Source organism: Gopherus evgoodei, chromosome 8 (genome assembly GCF_007399415.2).
Source record: "Gopherus evgoodei ecotype Sinaloan lineage chromosome 8, rGopEvg1_v1.p, whole genome shotgun sequence".
Lineage (NCBI taxonomy): Eukaryota > Metazoa > Chordata > Testudines > Testudinidae > Gopherus > Gopherus evgoodei.
Genome location: NC_044329.1, coordinates 52786294 through 52806835, shown reverse-complemented (window position 1 = coordinate 52806835; position 20542 = coordinate 52786294). Strand labels below are relative to the sequence as shown.

Sequence of the window (20542 nt, the reverse complement as noted above, 5' to 3'; positions counted from 1 at the left end):
TTCTCAGGAAATCAGTGGTGTCACGGAGATAGCTGGGAGTGCTGGTGGCATAGGATCTGAGTAGAGAATCCACATATCCAGACAGTCCTTCAGTGAGAGTGCCAATGCCCGAGATGATGGGGCGTCCAGGATTTCCGGGTTTGTGGATCTTGGGTAGTAGATAGAATAACCCTGGTCGGGGCTCTAAGGGTATGTTGATTTGTTCCAGTGTTAGTGTAGGGAGTGTCCTGAGTAGATGGTGCAGTTTCTTAGTGTATTCCTCAGTGGGATCTGAGGGAAGTGGTCTGTAGAATTTGGTATTGGAGAGTTGTCTGGCGGCCTCCTTTTGGTAGTCAGACCTGTTCATGATGACAACAGCACCTCCTTTATCAGCCTCTTTGATGATAATGTCAGGATAGTTTCTGAGGCTATGGATGGCATTGCGTTCTGCACGACTTAGGTTAGGAAGCGAGCGATGTTGTTTTTCCACAATTTCTGCCTGTGCACGTCGGCGGAAGCATTCAATGTATAGGTTCAGACTGTCATTTCGACCCTGAGGAGGAGTCCATGTGGAGTTCTTCTTCTTATGCTGTTGGTGGGAGGGTACCTGTGTATCAGTGCACTGTCCAGTGTTGTCCTGAAAGTATTCTTTGAGTCGGAGACGGCAAAAGTAGGCTTCCAGATCGCCGCAGACTGTAGGTTCTTTGGGGCAGGGATGGTCTCTCACTGTGTGTTTGTGCAGTGCCTAGTACAACAGGGCCCTGATCTTACTCGAGATCTCTAGCTGCTGCAGTAATCAATAATAATGATAATATATAAAATGTCTGAATATGTAAATTGTCTTAACAACAACAGAATAGGGAAGAATTAAAAATAACATTTTAAAAAAACAGGAAAGAAGGAAACCAAGAAAGGGCTGTTACAAATCTCATGCTGCGCCCCACATCACTCCTAGTGTGTTTGCACATTGTCTATTTAGATAATAAAATCTACTGAGTAGAGGCACTTCAGAGGGATTTGTCGTATGGTTTCACCCTATGCAGAGAGATGCCCTGTGGGGAAGAATGTCTTGTGCAACACGCACTTTCCTGTCCACTACTTCTGCAGATTCTTGAGATCCACTGCAAAGCTTATTGGCTGTGAGTTGGCTCCCTTCCCAACTAAACAGAGCCTGCTGTACACTTTAGAGACATGCGTAAAACGTATGCTCATCCTGGGTCCAGTCTATTTCTCACTGAAATTGATGGGGGTCTTTCCAGCAACATTAGGGGCAGTTGGATCAGGATTCAGATCAGTCCTACAAGACCTTATGATGGGCTGAGTTACTATGCAGAAACATGAGAAAGTCACACACACACAGAGTGACAGAGAAGATAAACAAGGCAGATGAATAAAGATGATGGATTCTAGGAATGCACTTGAATGTGAAAAATAAATTATAAATATCATAAATATCTGTGTGTTTGGAGCTCTGCCATAGACATTTAGATGAAAATGATTTCTTAGGCAAGTAGGATTTGCCATAGCAGAAGAGATCTGTAGTCCATCTAGTTCCAGTATCTAGCCTCTGGCAATGGCATATACCAGATGCTTCAGGGGAAGGTGATAAAAAGAAGTGCACAGTGCACCTGGCCAATTATGTAATACTACCCTAGCAGGAGGGATGAATTCCTTCCTAACCCCAGCTGTTGATTCATTTCTGCACTGTAGAATGGGGACTGAAAGTGCCTGTGATCTCTATTCTATTCTACTAGAGGTATTCTAGATTCCTACCTTGTTGAAATAATTCCAGATTTATACCAGTGTAACTGACAGCAACGTGCAGCCCTTTATCCTTAATGATACTGCATGAATCAAATCCTTCTTAAGGTCCTACTAAGGAATTTGCTTCAATATCCCACCTTAGAAAATTGGGTAAAAGTGGCAGGAGTTTGTATGTTCCTGCACACTCACTGTTTGACACTTCTATTTTGTGCCTTTGGTTTTGCACATGTAAAACCTTGGACATGCCTGTGCAAATCATTTGTCCATGCAAATTGGATAGTTAGGCAAGAAAGCTAATAATTATTGCATGTCATACTCCTTGTCCCCTGTACATTCCAAACCAATATCAGAGACAGATTACTAGGCAGCAAAGGATTGAGAAATATATTATGAGGATGGAGAGAAAACTCAACAGTCCACAAGCCACATGTCAGTATTGAAGATGGAGAACTGCTAACATGAATGGCCAGAGAGAAAGTGGGGCTGCCAGGCTGTTACAGTCCCACTCTACCACTGTCACTGTTGCTCTTGCTACTGCTCTTCTAATACCACTTCCTCACTTGTTACTGCCCTTGGTACAGTCATGGTTCCATGGCCACCCCGGGGCGCTGGAGCTGGGAGATTGCATTAGATGAGTTGGAGCGGGAATAATGCAGAATGGGTCTCTGGAGCTGTTGCAAGGATATTTGCCAGGGAGGAGGGGTAACAAGGAGGAAAGCACTGTGAGTAAGGCTCATGTCTTGGAGTCTAGTGAGCATCTGACAGACTCTGTGCAGACTTTGGATGCACCTCTCTAAGCCACAGTTTGTGTGTCTATTAATAGCTACCTTCCAGGCCCATCGCTGGTGGTAAAGGGCTTTGAGATCCTCATGTGCCAGGCAGCAGATACAGACAAAGTATTGTCATTATCTTGAATCCCAGGCTGGTCATGCCCATGCTGCAGCTATCGCTACACATCAGCATAGATCCTTGTGCTTCAAGTGAAAACTGAGGGACGAATGAGCAAGTGCCGCTGAATTCAGAAAACCCCTTTGATATTCACATTCTAGACAAACTATCAAACAAGCTCTGGCCCCCTCCACCATGTACTCCCCGGCCCACACACACACCTTTTTTCTGCCTCAAGCTTCATGTTACATCCAACAACTGCAAGCACATACTGGTCCACAATGACAGCAGTGTAGACTAAAGCACTGAAGCCAAGATACTTGCAAGTGCCAGAGCTGAGATAGTCGACTTAGACAGACCAGATACCCATGTCTGCTTGGCAGGAGGAGGGATCCCACACCAGGCCAGTGATTGCAAATCACACAAGGTCAGAGAGCAGCCTTATGCCACCACTACGGTCTGTGATCACTGGGCTTCCATGGAGTGGCTGGTTATGAACCTGCCCTGCAGGAGCAGGTGAAATTGAATCAAAGGATTTTAGGACACTTGCCACAAGCACCCTCCAGCTCCAGGTGGTGCGTCACTAAGCGGATCTCAGGGTCTCACCACATCAGGACACGAGTCCAAGGGAACTGTTGTCACATAAGGCTATGCAGTTACCATATGCTTTGCAGTATGGGACGGCCTGGGAGGAGGGGGGGAGGGAGGGAGGGGACAATGGAATGAAGGATGTACATGCTGGAGGGGCCTCCTGTCAATGTCAGTAACACTAACAGCCCCACTGTTCCCCTTTCTCAGCCCCCTACGCTGCATGCTCTCCCTTCCTTCCTTCCTTCCTGCCACAGGCTAGCTAAGCTCTTCACAAATGTCCAATTATTCTGGCTGCCTCTTTGACAGATGAAAAGGAGCCCATTTTCAGAAAGCACTGAGTCCTCTCCTCCAGGGCCCACAAGCTGGGCTCCTGGAAATCCAGGCCCTCCCAAACCACTAGTCCCTTCTGATCATCTTGGCCTCTTCTAAGCACATGGGAGGGCAGCAGCGAAAGCAGGAGCCAGTTGCAGTAATGCTACACCACAGCGTCCTCGCCGCACGTGTGCTGCACACACATATACACACACAAGCTGGCGAGGCAGCAAGCCCGGCATTTCTTGGCTCCTCCCGCCTGCCCATGGAAGCTGGCTCGGAATGCAGACTGTGGGAGGAAACATCAAAGTTCATTGTTTGGATTAAATATTTTTCTTGGCCATCCCTCTGTTGCTGAGTGTCGTTTATTTTATTTTTTTCTCTCCCTCCTCCCCCTCCTGAGGCAGTCTGGCATGTAGAAAGGAAATCAGCTCTGAGCCACACAGTGAGGGCCCAGAAGGTAACAGAGCTGAATGCTGGCCAAAGCCCCTGGCGACTTCTCTCCATTGAGGCCAGGGAGGCCTCCATGACCCTTAGACATCTCAGGACCCTGCAATTTGTAAAGCCATTGCACTACATTGATAAGCTGACTGCAGTGAGTGAGAAAGCTTCAGACAAATGAGCTACACATTCTTCCTCCTATTTACTCTGGGCTCTTCTCAGGCCTGTGTGAGCATATTTTGTAGCAGCTTCCCAGATCTCTGTCCCCACTCTGCTTCACTCCACAATCACACACCCAGAAAACGGGGTATTTCTGTTTGAAACCTAACACTCCATGTACAAATATCAGTTCTGGTTTCTGTTGGCTCTGGTACCATTGGCTTAACAATGTGCTTTGCCAATGATCCATGCAGTGAATGGCTCACCCAGTAACGAACATCAGGGCTCTCTAGAAAGTTTCTTGACACCAGTGGGCAGTCTGTTCCTTCTATCCCCACAGTTACTTTTTCTCAATGGCTAGACGGAAAAGCCCAGTTCAGACCCAGTCTGTAAAAAATGTGCTTGATACAGTTTCACAGATTTTAAGGCCAGAAGGTACTATTACAATTGCCTAACCTGGTTTCCCACACAGATGATCCCACTGTCAAACTGTCTGGGTTCTTGTTCCACCGAAGACAGTGGATGACTATCATGGAATTAGGACATTACATGGAAGATGCGCGGAATTGATGCACAACTGGAGAATGATGGATGGACACAGTGTGACTGCGGAGACCTACAAACCACTGAACACATCGTGAAGGAAAGTCCTATCTTTTCATTTCCAGGAGGTATAGCAAAGGTGCACTCGGCTTCTCCTGAAACCCTCAAATGGATTTCAAACCTTTTTATTAGCTTGTAAATGTTGCTATTTCCATATGAAAGAAGATGGCGAAGACCTCCCAGGCAACACAGCTCATTCTCCGCATTGCTGCTTGACCCTGAGGGTATGCCTGCATTGCAATGTAAGCCCAGGGTTCAAACTCAGATGCAATACTAGCCCCTCTTCCACTGAGACATAAATTGCCCTAACCCAGGGCTCGGAACTAGTGTCACAGGACCTTTCAAAGGTGGAGGGTCTGAGCCTGAGTCAAGCCTGGACCCAAGGTTCAAGCCCTATTGAATTGCAGTATAGACACAGCCCCACTAAGCTCATGTTCTTGGAGTCCACCAAAAGCATCCCACAATTCCATGGGCTGACTTTCTTTGTCCTCTGCACAGTCAAATTTGGTAGACAAGTTTTCCAACACTGAACCACAAACAAAGCTAGAGCAGCCACGTTTTGGGAGGGTGCTAGGAAGTCTAGGATATGGGTGGTTGGACTTGGGCCCATTGTAGACACTGGAGCCCCAGGTTGGGTTTAACAATTCCTAACCCAGGGTTACAAAGGAGTGTAGATACTCAAGCCCCAGGTTAACCAACCTGCTAACTCAAGTTCTACTAACCCTGGGCTTACATTGCAACGCAGTCATACCCTCAATAACCTTGGAAGAAAGCAATGCAGAATGATAAAGGGGGCAACTTGAATCAGTATTCAGGGGTTTGGCACTGGCACCTGCATCAGCATTCCTGAGGTTTTGCACTGTTGTGTGGAACATCACCATGGCGCTGATCCAAAGTACACTGACATCAATGGAATGACTCCCATTGGATGAGGACTGTTAATCCCAGTAGGTCAAGCAATAGTATCACAGGATCTTCCCAGCCTTGCATTTTAACTGCTGCAGGGAGGCTAGGTTAGTGAGTGCACCTCGGGATCAGTGCCACCAGGTTTGCACAGAAAGAGGGGAGTTCAATACAGAAAGCTTTTAATTAAAATGTAAACAAATAAAAAGAGCTTCCTTAAAAACCAAACCAAAGGAAACTCTCTGAACTCTAAACTCCCCAACTCATAGCCATTTTGTCTAAGGAAGGGAGCACGTGATCCTCATCTCTATGGGCAGATCCTGAAATCACTACTCAGTCACTCGGGGTATTTCTACACTGCACAATAAGACCAGACTCTGACTCAGGTTAGAGCCCAAGCCCCCCAACCATCCACACACAAATCAGTCTGACCCAGGTCAGCAAGCACTCAGGACTCAGGTCCTAGGAACCTGCTAGGGGAGTGGCTTAGAGCCCAAGTCCCACTGATACTAGGGTCCAAACCCTGTAATTCTGCAGTGTGGACGCAAGTCAAGCAGGCAGATCTGAGTCAGATGGTCTGCACAGTGCAGTATGGACGTGTTAGCATGGCTGTGAGATCTGGGTCCAGCAATTGTAAACCCAGGTTTACAACACCATGTCGATGTTCAAACACGGCTTGAGAGCACCAAGTTCACAAGCTTGGGTCCCACAAATCTGGGCTTAGCATGCAGTATAGATATACGTTCAGAGTAAAGCCTGTGGCCCTTGCTAAATTACTGCAGAACTTAACCCAAGCACCAGTTCCATGACACTGTAGTTAGCGCTGATGGAGAGGCAGGTTTAACATGGAGATGCAGGGTCAGCCTCATGACACCAGCTCTCAGACACCCTGAGGGAAAGAGGCGATACAAGATAACTGACAATGCCGACAATAGCAAACTGAGGGCTAGGCAGGCATCAGGCACCCTTGGGCAAGTATGCCCACAAGGCTGCTTGCTTGATGCTGGTGCCATGGAGTGAGGAGGAGATAGATGAGACTTCAGGAGGTTCTACAGAGCTATGGGGATATTTGGGAAGTGGAATTGCACAGCAGTGATGGGCCCCAGCTGCAAACATCTGGACCCTGATCTGAAGCCGACCTTGGCCAGAATCTGGGGAAAGGAGCATGGCGTCTGGATCCTGGATTTGGCTCAGATGTGCCTCCATTGCAAAGGTCAGCATATTTCACATGTGGGGCTACTGAGTTAGGGTTGATATCTGCAAAATCTACTGGGATGTTAAAAAAAATGCATCTTGACATTTCATCTGCCTTGCTCCTCTGAAGTGCTGTGCTGGCCTGGCAGCAGAGAACTTTCAGGGACTGAATGCTGGTTCTGCCAGGGCATGCAGCACAGCAAGAGCAGAATGGATGGGAGCACAACTCCAGGATACTGGTCACGTTTTGCTGTGGCAATTCAATAGGGCAAGCAGTGCTGAGGTGGTGGCCCCTCCATATCTTGTTGGCATAGTGGCAGCAGTCAATCTCAATGCCTTAGTTACGAGAAACAGCCCAGGACGTAAAAATATGACCAAATCCAGATTTGGTACTTGGTGGTTCTGCTGCATACCAGTGCAGGTGGCATGAATTAACTGCAGGTCAATGGTTCCAACATCCGCTTGGGGGAGGGGAATATCGAAGAACCAGCACAATTTCTGATGTGAATTGGTGCAATATGCAGATAGAAGGGCAAACCCGGGGCCTCATTCTGCCTTTCTGGTGCTCCTGCTCTTCTTGGGAGCTCTGTGGTGAAGATAACGCAGGCTCAGGCCTCCGCTTGGTTTGTTTCTTAGAATGACAGTACTGGAGTCTGTAGTTAAGCACAGTCTGTTGATGGGTGCATCCTTCATGGTGTTCATAGGTTTTTCTGTGTCTCTGGGTGAGTACATGGATTGTCTGGGGAGCACCAGGGTGTGCATCCCTGGACTAGTCCTGCATTTGCAGTGAACCCTCCCTGTTTTCCCCAGAGCAGCCCCAGTGGGAAGAAGAAACAAAACCAGAATTGGCAAATGGTGCTAAACAAGAAAATGCCATGCACGGCCTGGCTAGCGCTCCTCTGCTCTCAAAGACAAGTCCCCAGTGCCTGCTGCTCGTGTGCTGGTACTGCGTGTGTAAGGAAACACCAAGGCTTTGTACTCCAGCAGCACCCAGCCTGAAATGCTGCCCTCAGCAGCCTGCCTCTTGCTGTGGGTTAGATCTCCTGCCAAGCCATTCCCGCTAAGTATGCTACAGGATAGAATGGGTTATGGAAAACAAGCCTTAAAAACCACCAGGGCCTCCTGACCCACTTGTATCTGATTTCTGCCAATTTCTTGTATAGATCTTACACAAAAAGAAAAGCAATGTACAAGGCTGTAGGAGCTGAAGATATTCGTGTTGGAATAGCAGTTGGCTGTGGCTAGGGAGGTTAGTTATTATCAGAAGGGTCACTGATTTTCCATCTATTTGTTATTAGACGAGAGATAGTGATCAGCCGAGAGAGAGAGAGAGAGAGAGAACAGGCAGACAAGAGACAGAGGGGAGGTGACAGATATTGAGGAAGAGAGACAAGATGGGGAACAAGGGGTAGCCAGTAATGTTGGGGTCTGAGGATCCTGAGTGCCTGTGTAGAAAGCACCCAGTGCTGATTATCTGAAGAAGGTCCTACAATACGTACAGTATCACTGGGGAGTGGGGGCGGGGGGTGTCTATCAGGCAAAGAACAGAATGGGAGTCAGTTACTGGAATACTGTATTCCTGGCGCTGCCTCCAGCTTGCAGTGGTTCTCAACCAGGAGCGGCGCCAAGGTTTTTGGCACCCTAGGTGCAGGGTCGGCTCACCGGTCCCGCAGCTCCGGTGGACCTCCCGTAGGCATTCCTGAGGATGCTCCACTGGAGCCGCGTGACCAGCGGACCATCTGCAGGAACGTCTGCGGGAGGTCCACTGAAGCCGTGAGACCAGCGGACCATCTGCAGGCACGCCTCCGGGAGCTCCACCGGAGCAGTCTGCCGCCCTCCCAAATCCTGGTGCCCTAGGCAACCGCCTAGGTTGCCTAAATGGAAGTGCCGGCCCTGTTCTCAACCAGGGGTACGCATATCCCTTGGGGGTATGCAGAGGTCTTCCAGGGGGTACATCAACTCATCTAGAGATTTGCCTAGTTTTACAACAGGTTACAGAAAAAGCACTAGTGAAGTCAGTACAAACTAAAATTTCATACAGACAAAATGAGAAAGTAAGCAAGTTTTCAGTAACAGTGCTGTGACACCTTGGTATTTTTATATCTGATTTTTTAAGCAAGTCATTTTTAAGGGGGGTGAAACTTGGGGGTAGGCAAGACAAATCAGACTCCTGACAGGAGTACAGTCATCTGGAAAGGTTGCAAGACACTGAGTTAGGGCAAGTCATTTCACCTCCTTGTCTTTCATCTTCCCTATTTGCAGAGTCCCCTTGGTTTTGGATGACCAATAGGAATGTCTGATTTACCTTCTTTCCACCACTAACATATCCCCTCTTTAAGCTAAACTGTTCTTAGCTTTTAAATCTTTCAATGGCAGAAATTTTATCCATGCCCCTAGACTGGAGTCAGGAGAGCTGGGTCTATTTCCTGCTCTGCCTCTGACCTACTCTGTGACCATGGGCAAGTCCCTTCACCTCACTTTCCCTTTCTGTCCCTTCGTCCATCTGGGGCCCAGTCATGCCTTTGGCAGCCCAAGTGCTGCGTAAGGGACAATGAGCAGTTACACTGCCTCAGAAGCAGAGTAACAAGCTACTTCCTGGATTTCCTCCCTTGCTCCAGAGGATACTCCCTGCAATATATGTCCACCAGGGCCTGGCACATCTGCATTGCCTGGGGCAATGAGGGACAGAACCAAAGCTTTTGTGATGAAGGCAGCTGGTGCAATGGGGTGCCTTCCGCCTCCTTATTCCGTCTGTAGGAATGTGTTAGCTGAGATCCAGCCCTTAATCTGTCAGCAGCAGTAAAGTTTTCCAAATAGGAAATGAGGGCCATTAGACCCCAATCACTGGAAGGTTTAACCCTCCCGCTCCCTTGGCTGGTGGCTACCACTGAGCCCATTTTACACAGTCAGGCCTGCGCTGTCTAAAGCGGACAGCGATTGGGGGTGCCTCAGATTCTAGGTGCCCAACTTGCCATATTTGGGGCTGGTTCTCCAGAGTGCTGAGCACCCCCCATCTCCATCTGAAGTCAATGTAGGCATGAAGCCCTGGGGATTTCCAGTGGATCACCCAGGAAATTGTGATACTCAAAACACTTAATTGGACCTCAGGCAATGGAGTGTCTTAACTTAACTGATGCCACAGCAGGCAGGCAGAGGGTAAGTGCCAGACCCTGACTTCGAACCCAGGACTCTCTTGCTTTCAGGCTTGAGCTTCGTCCGCAGCCTGTGCTGCCATCCATGTGCTTGAGCTGCTCCTCCTTGTGACAAGAGGCCAGGTTGGCTGCTCTGGCAGCATCAGTGGCATGGGGAACCACAACTAACTCCTGGTCTTTAGGAGACACAGCAGTGGCATTTCTTCAGCCCAGCTGATGGGTCTCTGTTGGAGTGGGCTGCTTTGCACATTCCAGGCTATCTTCTCAAGGAAAAGGGCTAGAACTTTACTAAAAAGAAAAACAGCACTGAGATTTGCCTTGGCATTTCCAGGTTCCTAACACTGGGGAGGCGGAGAACATGGTATTCATGGTGCCAAAAGTGCAGCTCTGTGAATAGTAGTATGGGAGCAGGTGGAAAATGATCCAGGAGAAGAGAGGAAAGGTACTTGCCTTGGATCATGCCAGATGGTGACTGCGTTTCGGAAATGGGTGGGGATTATTTTTCCCCTCTCCTGCCCTCTCCCCCATTACTCACCATTTCAACCACCCTCTCTGGAGGTCCTCAACACCAGAGACCAACCAAGTGGCTAAAGAGAATTGGAGATGACTCTCTTCAGAGCCCATTATCACCATTCCTTAGCCAATTGGATGTTGCACTTAGGGGTGATATGAGGAGCTTCTTCCCCATAAACCTGGCCTGGGAGAAAGAACAAGATCACTTGATGTCCCTGTGAAAGGCCATATTCCCAGCCATCCCCATGCAGAGGGCAGTGTGCTAATTTCACTCCACATACCAGTCCTCTAGAGGCCTCCTTTATAACACTAGTTCCACAAGCACCTTTCCAGTACATCGCCCCTTTCATTACAAAGGACTTTCAGAGCTTTGCCGAATTAAAAGGGAAATCAGTTCTCCCACCGCTGAAGTGTAGTAACTTCTGAGGTGGAACAAGGCATCTGTCTAACAGTGCACAACAACATCACACAACAGCTTATGGTAGGAAGGGAAGGAGAACACTATTTAGCAAGACAACATTTTGCCACTCAAATTACTATTTGGCCAGGACACTAATTTTAACACCCATGCTCTCAAAGCTGCCGTGTGGTCTTTAATGACCAGCACATTGGTCTTACATCTCCTAGAAAAGATGGCACGCACTGCAGCACAGCCTTTCTATATACCATATTGGAGCATGGCTTCAGAACTGAGTCAGAGGGGAATCAGCTACCTAATGAAACATCAGTGCCACTTTCTGCAACACTAAGGAGATCCCTCATCCAAGAGCAAAGGCCCAACTCTGGTTATGCTTAGGAATTCAGGGGAGATCATAGCCAGTGCAGTTCGGCTGCAGGCAGAATAAACAGAGCCATTAATTAAAGGGTCTGTCTATACAACAGATTTCTAGGAAGTTTGTAATCAGGTTGTATCACGGTTGATTCCACACACAAAACTATTTACCTATGGTTTCTAGGACCTACCTCCCCTACAAACACAACTGAGCCAGGAGTCTTGGTTATAACTCCTTTCTAAGCTGTAGTGTGGATGGGACTTTAATCATGTTCTGCAGCCAGGCTAAATCCTTGGTATGTCCTGTGTGATTGTCCTGTATTTTGATCCTGCTTAGGAGCAGGGCTCTAACATGACTGTCATACTGTAACCAGCTTTCAGCATGTGTACAGACATGACTACATTTGTGTGTAACCAGCTTAGTTGGCCTCTCCTTCCAAGTTTCCATGTAGGAGGGCATCTCAAAGTGCATTGCCCACTATGAAAAGCATTTTCAATCCTCTGCTCCTATCACCAGCGGCTGAGGCAGTATGGGATAGCTGTCCACAGTGCATTCACGCAAATAGGCCTGTACACTGAAGTAGAAGCAGACAGGACAATGTAACTGACACATACAATGTAATTTATTCCATCTGTCAGGGTGCTTAAGCACTGCAATAAATTGCCTAAGGAGGTTACGGAATCTCCATCATTGGAGATTTTTAAGAGCAAGTTAGACAAACACCTGTCAGGGATGGTCTATGGTCTAGATAATACATAGCCCTGTCATGAGTGCAGGGGCCTGGATTAGATGACCTCTTGAGGTCCCTTCCAGTCCTATGATTCTATACTTGTGTCAGGAAAAGCATTGCAGGGTAGCCCTGACAAATCATGTTATGAACTAGGATGATGTCAGATGAGCGTATCAGAGACTAGTTGCATACAATATTGTTCTATTTGCAGTGTGGAAGGAACCTTACAGGAGTGGAAAGATTGAATATAGATGCTTCCACTTTCCAACCAAGGGTCCATGGTCCTGACCCCAACACATCAAACACTAGGGGTCCCTAGAAAAACAGCAAGGCCAAGAGGAGGTAATTCTTCCTCTTCAAATAACAGCCTCTTGAGATTTCTTAACCATATTTATCTATCCCTTTAACTATATAGCTCCCTGGAGAGGGGGATTTGACCTCTGAACCCTCCCTGTCCCTCATGAACCCTCTGAAAACCAAGTCAAACAGGATTCAAAAAAAAGAGGATGTGTTTTTTCTTCCAGAAGTTCTTGACAAAAGAGCAAGTGAGGAATTGTTTGAACACAGAAGTGGGAGGAAATGCGCTATTGGTGCCAGAAAGAACTTATCATCTTGAGTCCGGAATGATAGGGTTCCAGCCAGAGAAGTGACTGTCCAAACAGCAACCTGCCCTCCATCGGTTTATTCTCTGTTTGCAAGACAAAAGATGAATTTTCTAGTGGCCAGTGTGGCAAACTCCAAAGCCAGGCAGCATTGTCTCTGCATCTTGCAGCATCACCAGGAATGGGGAACTTGGAGCTGGGACGGCTGGCGGTTTTAGAGCTGCTACATGTGATAGAACAGAACCCAGCTTGTCAAACTTTAGCTTTTTCAATCAGCTGTGACTTGAAGACAAGGGTGATCCCAGTCCTACAAGGGGCGGGACACTTCTGACTCTCATTGACTTCCCTGGGAGTTGGGGGCACCCATCCTATTGCACGATTGAGCCACTGCCATATTTACAAAGTTGTATGCAGTGTACTTGTAGCCACAAAATTTCCAGGCTATTAGAGAGACAAGGTGGGTGAGGTAATATCTGTTATTGGACCAACTTGTTTTGGGGAGAGAGACAAGCTTTTCACAGACCTGGAGTGATTTTGTTGTCACCATCGCAGCACAGGAACACATAACTCTGTGCTACAGTGGCTCTGACTTGGCACCAAAGACTACCTCAGGCTTCCACCCCGCCACCCCCCAGATGCTGCAAGAGGCCAATGCTTCCCAGGTTCCTATATGGTGAGCAGGAGTCACAGGCTGACAACCTAAGGCCTGGGTCTGGAAATATGTATAAGACAAGCTGGAGAGAGAGAAGGGAGAGGGCATACAAGCAGGGCAGGGGATTAAAGAGAATTTGTGGAATGCAGTCACAGATGGATTGAATTAGGGATGAAATATTGCTAGGATCTACTACTAACCTCAGAGAAACTACACTCATATGTGTGTACATGCCTAGGTACAGATCACACACTCATGCACACACAATGCTGCTGTTATTGCACAAACACACTCAATTCCCCCTCCTTCCAGTACCCATTTGCCAAGTATCTATTGCAGATTCCCGGGAGCAAAGTCCTGATTTCAGAGGTGGATCAATAGCTTCATCTCAACAGCCTGACAGCTGATTTAAAACATGGGCTAAAGGCGATGCCATGTCTCCCTATTCTATGCTATGAAGGCTGGTGATCCAATTACTCATCACAGGCCATCACCCGGCAGGAGAACTGCTTTCAGAACAGAGTTGAGGGCATGGAGTGTTAAGGAGTCCCCCAAAACGCAGAATCCAAGGCTTGTGGGATCCAAGGGTAGAGACTTAAAGCTGTTACAAGACTAAGTCAAATAGGATGTCCAATTTCCTCCTTTTCCTAGAAAGAGTACAGCAAGAGGTGTCGGCTGAAATGCAGTAACACAGAGCTCCTGCTGGCCACCCACACAGAAGGAGTGAGTCATCACATGCCAGAACAGATTTGACTACAGAACCGCCTTTGTTAAGAGCTGATTTACAACCAGGAACATAGAAATTGTTGCACTGGGTCAGACCAATGGCCCATTAAATCTGCAATCCTTTCTCCAGAATGGCCAGGAGCAGATGATTCCAAGTGAGGCATAAAATCGTCCCGATACAACCGATTGTGCCATCCGATGTGATAGAAGGAAAGTGGTTTCCTGACTCCTGCTGGGGATAATGTGTTTCCTAGAAGTTTCAGGATCAATAGTCCTTTTAACTAGGGCCCTACCAAATTCACAGTCCATTTTGGTCAATTTCACGGTCATAGGATTTTAAATATAGTAAATTTCATGATTTCAGCTATTGAAATCTGAAATTCTATGGGGTTGTAATTGTAGGGGTCCTGATCCAAAAAGGAGTTGGGGTGGGGAGGTCGTCAGGTGATTGTAGAGGGGGTTGCGGTACTTCTGCCCTTATTTCTGTGCTGCTGCTGGAGGCGGCGCTACCTTTAGAGCTGGGCAGCTGGAGAGCAGCAGCTGCTGGCCAGGAGCCCAGCTCTGAAAGCAGAGCTGCCACCAGCGGCAGCACAGAAGGAAGGACGACATGGTATGATATTGCCACCTTTACTTCTGCACTGCTGTCTACAGAGCTGGGCCCTCAGTCAGCAGCTGCTGCTCTCTGGCCACCCAGCTCTGAAGGCAGCAGTGCAGAAGTAAGGGTGGCAATACCATACCTTGCCATCCTTATTTTTGCGCTGCTGCTGGAAGGGCACCACCTTCAGAGCTGGGCACTTGGCCAACAGCAGCCACTCTCCGTTTGAGAGGATGTCTCTCTCTGTTTGAGAATATGTCTGCACTGCAATCGGAGCTGTGATTGCAGCATGTGTAGGCACACCCATGTTATCTTTAATCTAGCTAGTGCGGCTAAAAATAGCAGAGAAGATGCAGCACCATTGACCCTGGTGCAGACTGGGAATGCAAATATGTATACAGGATTCTGGGTGGACTTAAACAACCCGTACGGATCTCTGAGCCACCATATCTTCACTGCTATTTTTTAGTCACACCAGCTAGATTAAAGCTAGTGGGCCTATGCAGCGTGGACATTGCCCTGAGATTGTGAGTATCTCTTTGTTCTTGCGTTATGGAAAAGGGTGAACGGGAGCACTCAGCTGGTTTTTACTATATCAGGTAACGACAAGGCAAAGAACACTTGGTGAATGAATAGCTCCCAAATAAAGTTATTAGTGATTAGCCGTGACTCCAGTTTTCAATAAAATGACAGCTAGAAACATTCCAAACACTTGCTTGAGAACTGCCTATACTTTCAAGGTGGATAAAATCAATGATTTAAAAAAATAAAATAAAAAAAATCAGATTTTTTTATTTAAATATATTTTTTAATTAAATGCTTTTTGAGGAAAAAACCTAACTAAAGATAGTTTTAATTAAGATACATTCTAGCTCAAAGATATGTCATCGTGGAATAGAGATTACAATTCTAATTCTATAGTATATAAGACAATATATTCATGTAATGTTTAAAAAAAGTTTTGTAAACGAGTTCTAACAGTTCATGGATTAGGGACCCAATCTTACGGGGTTCCAGGGGCTTCTGTATAGATTATTTAGGTTAATCTTTCTATCTACTCAATGGGACTCAGTGCTCAGTCTAGAAGATACCATCAGAGATGCTTAGTGTTGCAGTTCTCAAACTGTGGATTTGTGTCTTCAGAGATAACATGCTTGTTAACAGCAAAAATGTTTTAAAATATATCATATAGAGGTGAGAAATAACAGACCTCAACCTATTGTCCCTCTGCAAATTTGTGTACACAGAGTCAATCCCTTACCTCTCTCTAAAAGTCCAAAGTTTCAAAAAGTTCAATGAATAGAAGATTGTTGGGGGCGGAATAGATCTGGACAAGGAGAAGTCTGGAGATAAATGTGAGCAGGGAGGGACAGGCAGTAGAACAAAGTGAAACTGTTTGAGCAGCATATTCAGAAGTCTTGAGGTCATTCTGAGTGTAGCCTTCATTGATTTGAGATCTACCATACCATTCTCTCACTGGAAGGGAAAGCCTATGTCATAAACAGATAGCTAAGGTTAATGTTCTTTTGCCTGTAAAGGGTAACAACAGTACCTGAAACACCTGACCAGAGGACCAATCAGGAAACAAGACTTTTCAATCTGGGTGGAGGGAAGTTTGGGCGTGAGTCCTTTGTTCTTGGTTTGTTCCTTTTCTCGTCTCTGAGAGTGATCTTTCTATCTCCTGGCTTTCTAATCTGCTGTTTCAAGTTGTAAGTACAAGGATAGTAAGATAATAGGTTTATATGTTTTTCTTTTGTATTTACATGTGTGTAGTTGCTGGAATGTGTTAAATTGTATTCTTTTGGAATAAGGCTGTTTATTCACTTTTTTTCTTAAGCAATTGACCCTGTATATTGTCACCTTGTTACAGAGACCATTTTATGTCCTTTTTCTTTCTTTTATATAAAGCTTTCTTTTAAGACCTGTTGGAGTTTTTCTTTAGTGGGGACTCCAGGGAATTGAGTCTGCAGCTCACCAGGGAATTAGTGGGAGGAAGAAGTCAGGAGGAAAATCTCTTTGTGTTAGAATTACTAAGCCTGACTTTGCATACCCTCTGGGTGAGGGGGAAGAGAGATTAGATCTCTCGGTACTTGTGTTTCCAGGACTGGAAGCAGGGAATTTCCTAGGGTCGTCCAAGGAGGGGAGCTTGGAGGAAGTAACAAGGAAACAAGGGAAGGGGGTTATTTCCCTTTGTTGTAAGACTCAAGGCATCTGAGTCTGGTGTTCCCCCCGGGGAAGGTTTGGGGAGACCACAGTGAGCTAGGCTCTGTATAATTCCTGGCTGGTGGCAGCAATACCAGGTCCAAGCTGGTAACTAAGCTTGGAGGTTTTCATGCTAACACCCATATTTTGGACGCTAAGGTCCAGATCTGGGAAGAAATGTTATGACAGCCTATCATGGCAGCAGGCCAGAAAAGAAACCCAGTTTGGGAATAAGAACCATTCAAGAAATATATGTTTGCTGATGATGTTTTAAAGAAATCACACCAGTGAACTGGTGGAAGTCACTTAAGCACTTGGATTCAGAGACTGTTGACGTGATAATCTCACTTTTAACCGCAGTAGCTTCTTCTGCCAGTGTAGAAAGAATATTTCTTCCTTTGGACTAATTCATTCCAAATTGAGAAATCGTTTGGGACCTGAAAAAGCAGGAAAGCCTGTTTTTCTTTTCCAGATTATGAACAAACAGGAAAATGAAAGTGAAGATGACTAAATTAGCTGCAGAAGCCAATATTTTAAGTTTCTATCTTGACCTTGCTGACATAGTCAATGTAATTTTGTTTTTTTTCTTAATATTAATTTAATATTTTTGTTGAAAAATTTTTAACAAAAACAAACCTGATTTAAAAAAACTTGAATGTTTAACTAAATTCAAAAATTCATATGCTTGTTTTGTTAAAATATTATGTTTGCTGTTGAAGAAAAAATCCAGAATACATAATGTTGTTGTTTTAGTTAAATAAAACAATTTAAATGTCTGTCTGGTGATGTTCTCCTCCTAATACAGCCTGGCAAGAAAATCCTCCAAATATTAATGATTAGCCTGTTGAATTGGAGATAGTTCCCCTCCCAATGACTTTGTAAATATCTGCTTCAATTACCTCTGGTAAATGAAATAACCAAACAATCATTCATTTTCTGATATAGCTGTAAAACTAATACGAAAAGTTTTCAAAATAAATCACTTTAAAAATGTATAGTGTGTACCTTCTAAAAATGAAACCTACATCTATCTCTGAGTTGTGAAGAATATGTATAAGGCTACAACAAGCAACAAGAATGCACTTTTACGTAGAAATCCATGATTAAATCGAGTCTTCCTGACTAGTCATTTAAATCAATTTGATTTAAATCAAATCCACCCTGTGTAATGTGATGCCAATTTGTGTCCTTGTTACAGCCTGTGTCATGAGGACCGCAAGTCTGATGTCCCCTTCAATTATAAGGAGCTACATTCTGCCCTCAGATTTACACACATAACTTCCAATGTCTTCAAGAGGAGTTATGTGGAGGTATCTGGAGGCCGAATTCACCCAGCATTCCTCAGAGTTGATTTCAGCTCTCAGTTGCAAGTGAGAGTCCCATGGATTTCAATAGAAGTTGCACCATGTAACCAAGAACAGAATTTGCACCTTAGAATTCATGCAGTGCTTTATATTTTCAAAGCATTTTACAAACATTAATTCATTATCCCTACACTCACCCTGTTGGTAAGGGGGAATTATTACCCACATTTTACTGGCTCACTGAGGCACAGAAATGGTAAGTTCATTGCTCATGATCATACAGTGAGTCAGTGGCAGACCCAGGAGAGGAAGTGAGGAATTCTGCCTCTCAGTCTTACATATGAACTTATAGAACACTGCATCAGATCATTGGAACAATCGGTTCATTATTAGTCATACGCTAGGTGGACACAGGGAGAAATGTACTAGCCAGCCGTTTGCATCTATAGAACATTGCATTGAGGACTATCAACAGATTATATCATTCCCTATGGTGCTGCACAGGAGGATTGTTAGGTATTTCAGGTGCCATTTGAATCCTTCTTAGGACTGTGTTGTTTACTGGATATCTTCGCGCCACTCTGAAGCCATCTTCTGATGGCCCATCTTGTCATGTTGCTCTTATTCTCATGCAGCTAGCTCTTCCTGTCTGCCTGCAATGGTGACGTGCAGACAGGTGCGGCTGGAGGGCAAGGAATGCAAGCCGTAGGTGGGTGCTCATGCCCAAAATAGTATGCTCACATCTGGTATTGGGAGTTCAAAACCAGTGCTCAATTGTTTTTGCAAACCACCCCACTCCTGTTACATGGAACGACAGAGCCACGAGCAGCAGCACAGGTCAACCAAGCAATCACTGAAGTTGGGGGAAGAAGCAGCCTGCTCATTCTTCCCTCATCAGGAGCGGATGGCCCCTCCTGGGCTACTCATTGCCCTTGGCCTAGGAGGTGTGGGGCTGAGCCTTAGCCAGTGAAGATGTTAATGGTTGCCTAGGAAACAATGCCACAAAGTGACCAAATGCCTCATCCAGTGGCTTCCTTCTGCAGCACCGGGCTTTCTGATCTCTCTTCCCAACTCACACTGCACACTCTGTATGCCCCCCTTCTCCCTCCACTGCCATCTGCTTTTTCACTGATGGCACAGGATGAGCTGTTCCGCTGGCCTTGAGCTGCAGAGCCCACTCCACACTAAACTGCTTTCCTGATGAGCACTCCGAACATCCTCTATCCCTCTCTTGCTCTTTGCATTATGTGCCTCACCACTCTCTGGATGGGGAATTTGGCAAGAGCCAGAGAGAGAGAGTATCAGACAGACATCAAGATTAATGGGTGGAGAAGGAAGACAGGGAGAGACGGGACAGTTGGACTGCTCCAGTGCCAGATGCATGATGGAGACAAGGTAAATTATTCAATGTCATCAGAAAGTGACTTGATATTTCCAGCTAGAGGCTTGGAAGCTAGAGCTCCCTAGAATTACTCCAGCTAGGGCTGGGACAGGTTGGAACTGCCCTCAGCCAGCACTCCTACACCCCACCTGCTAGTGACTCCTGTTGGAAGAGACTGCAACAGAAGTCAGCAAGAATTCCTGCACAGCCAGTGATTCTCTCATAATAAGAGGCCCTGAGGTGTCTAAGTGCTCTCTCTTGTACCCAATGCTCCTGCTGGCAGAGGCTGGGACTGCAGTAGCTTCTAGCTGCCCCACAGCCAGCACTCCTGCACCATTCTCTACAATGCTCTTGCTCAAAACAAGAAGTGAGGTGCGGAAACCAGAAGCATGAGGCTCAATGGCTCTTCCATACATTTTAATTGTCTTTAGTTATGATATTCTGGATAGTCTTGATATCCGTATAGCTACCCAATTCTTTATTGATACTTACATTGCTTCACTGGCCTCAGGGGAGGAATCACTCCTGTTAATTAAAGCCTGCTTGTGAAATGTGCCAGACTGGCAGCCCTAGAGACTCAAGTCTCCTATTTATCCACGGATAGAGCACAGCCATGAAGACGACTTTCACACAGCCCTGCCACAGGCCTCATTCCTGACCTGGAAGGGGAATCAGGTATTTTACAAGTATTCAGGCCTTTACTTCTCTGCTGAAACTGCCAACAGCAGCAATTGGTTAGGGGCTCCCTGGGAGATGGGCTGAAACCAGCAAACTCATTTCACTGAACAGCCCTGAGACAGTAATGCCATCCATTTGCTACTTATCTGGACTGGCCCTGGAGGGTGACCTGACACTCTCTGTGTCCTAAGTTCCTCCTCAAAACTCGCCCATTGTAATAAATACCGTAAATGGAGACATAACACAGTCAAGAGAAATACATGGAACACCATACAACATGATAAAACGGAGTCAAGTTGCTCCCAAATGCAAGCTGCCTCCAATGAGACAACATGTCTTGTGCTCATGGGTCTGTGTCATTCTCGTGCCCAGCAGCACTCTACCGACTGGTGACCGATTA

General features: G+C 46.2%; 1 protein-coding gene across 1 annotated transcript in view; it reads right to left on the bottom strand.

The window, feature by feature from the left end:
* The window catches only part of PAPPA2 (pappalysin 2), a 183418-nt gene that overhangs the window by 19622 nt on the left and 143254 nt on the right, over positions 1 to 20542 (bottom strand).